We start from the raw sequence: 6,638 nt of genomic DNA on the forward strand, positions 1-6,638 counted from the left end.
CCCAGAAAGATTCAGTGCATAATGGAAAAAGGTGAGAGCAAATTATGTTAGGGGAGTGGGGTAGAATGAGATGTATGTGAGGAAGCAGGTGATGGCTTGCGCAAAAAGAGCTTGTTGCATGAGAAAGGTGGGTAGCGGGCATATTAGAATGGGTGGTGAGTGGTGGGATGAAGAAGTTTAGTGTTTTATGTTAAAGAAAGAAGCAGAAGCATTTGGACAGATTTTTTGCAAGGAAGTTAGTACAAATGTCTGGAGTTTATAAAAGAAAGTGGCAGGATGTCAAACAAGAGGTGGAAAAAGAGGGCCAAATGAGAGTTGGGGTGAAGAGTAATCATTAAATTCTAGGGATAATAAAAAAAAATGTTTTGGAAGCAAGTAAATAAAGTGCATAACAAAGAGAACAAAATGGGAAGCATCTGTGAAGGGGGCTAATTGGGGTAGTAATAACAATAAGTGGTGAAATGACAAGGAGAATGGAGTGAGTATTTTAAAAAGGTTTCTTGAATGTATTCGATGATAGACTGCAGATATTAGGTGTGTTTTTTAGTTGAAGTGCACAGGGAGAATGGTTGATAAACAAAGAGGAGTTTAGTGAAAGGTTTGCGTAAGATGAAAGCCGGCAAGGCAAGTGGGTTTGACAGTATTGCACTGGAATTTATAAACAAAAGGGGGTGACTGTGTTATGACTGTTGGTACGGACATTCATGCATGTACGTTGGTGAAGATCCTGAGGATTGGCAGAATGCACGCATAGTGCCACTGTACAAAGCAAGGGGAATAAAGGTAGTGTTTTCAATTAACGGAGGTATGTTTCGTTGAGTATTCCTAGAATCATCAAAATGGAAGATATTAAATTGCGAGTAAAGGCATGTACAGAGCATCAGATTGGGGAAGACAGTGATGGCTTCAGAAGTGGTAGAGGATAGTGTGGATCAGTTTTTGCTTTTGAAGAATGTATGTGAATATACATAGAAAAACAGATAGATTTGTATGTAACATTTTATGGACCCGTAGAAGGCATATGATAGAGTTGATAGAGATGCTCTGTATTTAAGGGTTTAAGAGTATATGGTGTTGGGAGTTAAGCTGCTAGAAAAGCAGTGAAAATTTTTTAATGAGGATGTAAGGCATGTGTAACAATAGAAAGAGAGGAAGTGATTGGTTCCCAGTGAATGTCAGTTTGCAGCACGGATGAATGATGTCTAGAGGTTGTTTATTTGTTTATGGATGGGGTTGTTAGGGAGGTGAATGCTAAGAGTTTTGAGAAGGACCAAATATGCAGTCTGTTTTTGATGAAAAGGGCTTGGGAGTGAGTCATTTGTTGTTCGACTGATGATACAGCGCTGGTGGCTGATCGGGTGAGAAACTGCAGAAGTTTATAGACTGAGTTTGGTAAAGTGTGTTTAAAGAATAAAAGCTGAGAGTAAATGGTGAATAAAAAAGCAAGGTTATAAGGTTTCAGTAGGGTTGAGGGACATGTAAATTGAGAGGCATGTTTGAATGGAGAAAAACTGGAGGAAGTGAAGTGTTTTCGATAATGGGAATGGATATAGCAGCGGATGGAACCATGGAACAGAAGTGAGTCACAGGGTGGGGGAGGGTGTGAAGGTTTTTGGGAGCATTGAAGGAATGTGTGGAAGACAAGAATGATCATCTAAGAGAGCAAAAATAGTTATGTTTGAAGTAATAATGGTTCCACAATGGTATATGGTTGTGAGGCATGGGCTATAGATAGGGTTGTTCAAGAGGTGAGTGCTGTGTTAAAAATTGAGATGTTTGAGGACATAAGTGGGTAAGGTGGTTTGAACAGTGTAAGTAATGAATAGGGTAGGGGAGAGAGATGCGTGTAATAAAAATAGTGTGGCTGAGACAGCAGAAGGAGTGTGTATTTGAAAATGTTTTGTGGTCACATGGAGAAAATGAGTGAGAAAAGATTGAAAAAGAGGACATATATGTCGAGGTGAGGGAACAAGAAAGGGGCAAAACTGGAGGTGGAAAAACGTAGTGAAAAAGATTTTGAGCAATCGGGGCCTGAAACATATAGGAGGGTGAAAGGCATGCAAAGGAATAGAGGAAACAATGAAAGTTTTTGTGTTTGCCTCGATGTGAGAAGGAGCTGTGTTTCAGTGCATGCCTTTCACCCTTCCTGCATGTTCAGGACCTGATCAACTCAAAAATCTTTTTCACGTCCAACTTATCCACCTCCAATTGGTCTCCACTTCTCCCTCATCCCTCCACCTCAGACACATATATCCTCTTGTTCAACCTTTCCTCACTCATTCTATCCATGCGACCAAACACTTTCAAAACACCCCACCTGCTCTCTCAACCACACTCTTTTTATTACCCCACCACCTCTCTCTTACCTTATTATTACTTGCTGATCAAACCACCTCACACCACATCAGTCCCTCAAACATCTCAATTCCAGCACATCCACCCTCCTATGCTCTAACTCTATCTATAGCCCGACGCCTCAGAACCATATAACATTGTTGGAACCATATTCCTTCAAACATACCCATTTTTGCTTTCTGAGATTAATGTTCTCAACTTCCCACACATTCTTTCTTCAAAATGCTCCCTGAACTTTCGCCCCCTCCCCCATCCCCCCCCCTTAAAAATGATTTTTTATTTCAAAACAAAAAAACTATTCCCCCCCGAATTCCGCTTCCATGTTCCATCCGCTGCCAAATCCACCTCCAGAATATCTAAAGCACTTCACTTCCTCAGTTTTTCTCCATTCAAACTACCTCCAATTGACATGTCCCTCAACCTACTTACCAAATAACCTTGCTCTTATTCACATTTACTCTCAGCTTTCTCCCTTCTTTCACAATATACTTTACTAAACTCGTCACCAGCTTCTTTCCTGCAAGTTTCTCACATGAATCAGCTACCAGCGCTGTCTCATCAGCGAACAACAAAGACCTCACTTTCCCAAGTTTCTCATCCACTCTGACTGCATACTGCCCCTCTTTCCAAAACTCTTAGCATTCACCTCCCAACAACCCATCCATAAACAAATTAAACAACCATGGAGACAGCATCACACCCCTGCCAGCAAACCTACATTCACTGAGAACCAATCACTTCCCTCTCTTCCTACAAGTACACATGCCTTACATCATTCGATACAAAACTTTTCACTGCTTCTAACAACTTGCCTCCCACACCATATATTCTTAATACCTTGTACAGAGCATCGCAACAACTCAATCATTTGCCCTTCCCCGATCATAAAATGCTACATACAAAATCCATTTGTTTTTTCTAAACTGGTATTTCTCCACAAACATTTCTTCAAAGCAAACACCTAATCCACACATCCTCTACACATTTCTGAAACCACACAGCTCTCACTTCCCAATCCTGATGCTCAGTACATGCCTTCACCCTCCTCAATCAATACCCTCGCAATATAATTTATTACCAGAATACTCAACAATCTTATACCTCTGTAATTTGAGACATTCACTTTTATCTCCTTTTGCCATTGTACAGTGGCCCCCTGCAAGCATATCCACCAATCCTCAGGCAGGCACCTCAACATGAGACATATATACAATTAAATAACCTTACCAACCAGTCAACAATAAAATCACCCCACACACCCCCTTTTTCTATTATAAATTCTACTGCAATGCCATCCAAACCCGCTGCCTTGCGCTTTCTCTTCTGCATATCTTTACTACCTCTTTCTCTGATTACCAATAATCATTCTCCCCTAACCCTCTCACTTTGCACAACATCCTCAACCAAAACACCCTAAATCTGCCACTCTATCATCAAACACATTCAACAGACCTTCAAAATACTCCCTCATCTCCCTCTTCACATCACCACCTACTGTTGATCAAACCTCCCATCAGCCCCCCTTCACTGATGTTCCCATTTTGTTCCTTGTCTCATGCACTTTATTTTACCATCTTCCAAAACATCTTTTTATTCTCCCTAAAATTTAATGATGCTCTCCACTTTCGCACTCCAAACTCTCATTTGCCCCTCTGTTTTGCCTCTTGTACCTTTCTCTTGACCTCCTCTGCCCTTTTCTTTTAAACATCTCCCAGCCAATTGCATTATTTCCTCCCTGCAAAAAACGTCCTAAATGCTCTCCTCTTCTCTTTCACAAATATCTTACTTCTCATCCAATCGCTCACTAACCCTTTCTAATCAACCCACCTCCCCACGTTTCTCATCCACAAGACACCTTCTGAGCAATGCCATCACTGCTTCCCTAAATAATCCATTCCTCCCCCACACCCCTTACTTCCTTTGTTTCTCTACTTTTTCCATCCTGTACTCAGTCTCTCCTGGTACTATCCTCACACACGTCTCCTTCCCAAGCACACTTGCTCTCACCCCTCTCTTCACCCAACATTCACTCTTCTTTCTGAAAAACCTCCTACAAATTATTCACCTTTGCCTCCACAAGATAATGATCAGACATCCCTCTAGTTGCACTCTCAGCACATTAAATCCAAAAGTCTACTCTACGCGCGCCTATCATTAACACGTACTCCAATAACTCTCTCTGGCCATCCTTCCTACTTACAAACGTATACTTATTATAATCTCGATTTTATTAACCTGGTATTCCGATCACGTAGTACTTTTCAGCACAATAACATCTACAAGCTCTTCACCATTTCCTTTACAACACAGAACACCCCATGTAACAACCAATTCTTCCCTCAACTGCCACATTACGCTCCTTTGCATTCAAATCATCCCATCACTAAACCCCGTCCCGTGCATCAAAACCTACTAACACCCTCACTCAGCTGCTCCAAAACACTTGCCTCTCATAGATCTTTCCTTCTCATGCCCAGGTGCAAATGCACCAATAATGACCCATCTCTCTCCATCAACTTTCACTTTTACCCATATCAATCTAAGTTTACTTTCTTAGCACTCTATCATATACTCCCCACCACTCCGTTTCAGGAGTATTGCTACTCTTCCCATGCTCTTGTCCTCTCACTAACCCCCTGACTTTACTACCCAAGACATTCCCAAACCACTCTTCCCCCTTTACCCTCGAGCTTCGTTTCAGTCAGAGCCCAAAACATCAGGTTCCATTCCCTCAAATATAACTACTATCTCTCCTTTTTTACTTCATCTTGGCTACATCACACACATTTAGACACCCCCATCTGATGATGTTAAAAAGTATAGGTACATATATGTGCTGTGTGACATGTATGAATATATACATGTGTATGTGGTAGGTTGGGGGCCATTCATTTCATCTGTTTCCTTTGCAGTACCATCGCTAATGCAGGAGACAGCGACAAAAGTATTATAGAAAATAAATATAAATGAGTGGGATATGTTGGTTTGAAGCAGGGGTGTGTGATTACCCTAAGGTTGTTTAATTTGTTTAATGATGGGGTGACCTAGGAGCTAAATGTACGAAGTTTTTGGAGAGAGGGGTGGAGTATGCAGTCTGTTGGTGATAGTGCCTGGGAAGTGAGGCAGTTGTTTGTTTGTTGATGATACAACTCTTGTGGTCTGATTCTGTGATGAAACTAGAGAGGGTTGGTGGCTGAGTTTGGAAAAGTGTGTGAAAGGGGAAAGTTTAGAGTAAATGTGAATAAGAACAAGGTAATTTGTTCAGTAGGGCCTGAGGGATGAGTTTAATTTATATGTAAATCTGGGTAGAGAAGAAATTGGAGGAAATGGGTGTTTTAAATATCCTGGGAGTGGACTAAGCAGTGGATGGAACCAAGGAAGTGGGAAGAGTCACAGGGTGGAAAGGGGGCGACAGGTTCGGGAGTGATGGAAGAATGTGTGGAAGGAAAAACTTTATCTCGCGAAGCAAAAAATGGGTAAGTTTGAAGGAATAGTAAGTTCCAACACTGCTAAATGGTAGGCAAAATCATTGGGCCATAGATAGGGTTGTACTGAGGAGGGTGGTTATGTTGGAAATTAAATATTGAGGATCAATAAGTGGTGTGAGGTTTGAACGCGTCAGGACAGGGTAAAGAAGATATGTGAAATAAAAAGCGTGTGGTTGAGAAGAGCAGAAGAGGGTGTGTTTGAAATGTTCTAGGCATATGAGAGAATGAGTGAGGAAAGAATAGAAATATGTGTCAGAAGGTGAGGGAACAAGAAGTGTGGAGACCAAATTGGAGGTGAAGGAAAGGAGTGAAAAAGATTTTGAGTGATCGGTGGCCTGAACATACTGAAGGGGATGAGAAGCGTGGAAGGAATAGAGTGAATTGGATTACGATTTGGTATACTGGGATGGACGTGCCAGTCAATGGACTGAACAAGAGCATGTGAAACGTCTGGGGTAAACCATGGAAAGTCTGTGGGGCCTGGATGCAGGTAGGGAGCTGTTTCAGTGCATTACACATGACAGCTAGATACTGAGGTGTGAACGAATGTGGCCATTTTTGTCTGTCTTCCTGCGTTACTCACGCTGAAGTTGAGGGATAGCAATGCTGATTTCTGTGGGGCGGGATTGCACCAGGAATGGAAGAAGCAAGTAAGTATGATTATGTACAATGTGAATATATGTATAATGTCTTTGGAGGTTATGTTATAAGTAATGTTATACATGATATGTATAGTATGTATATGTGTGTGTATGGCGTTCATGTAATAAGTGTGTATATGAGTGGATGGGCCAT

This window comes from Panulirus ornatus, chromosome 50, assembly GCF_036320965.1.
Source record: "Panulirus ornatus isolate Po-2019 chromosome 50, ASM3632096v1, whole genome shotgun sequence".
In the NCBI taxonomy this organism is placed as follows: domain Eukaryota; kingdom Metazoa; phylum Arthropoda; class Malacostraca; order Decapoda; family Palinuridae; genus Panulirus; species Panulirus ornatus.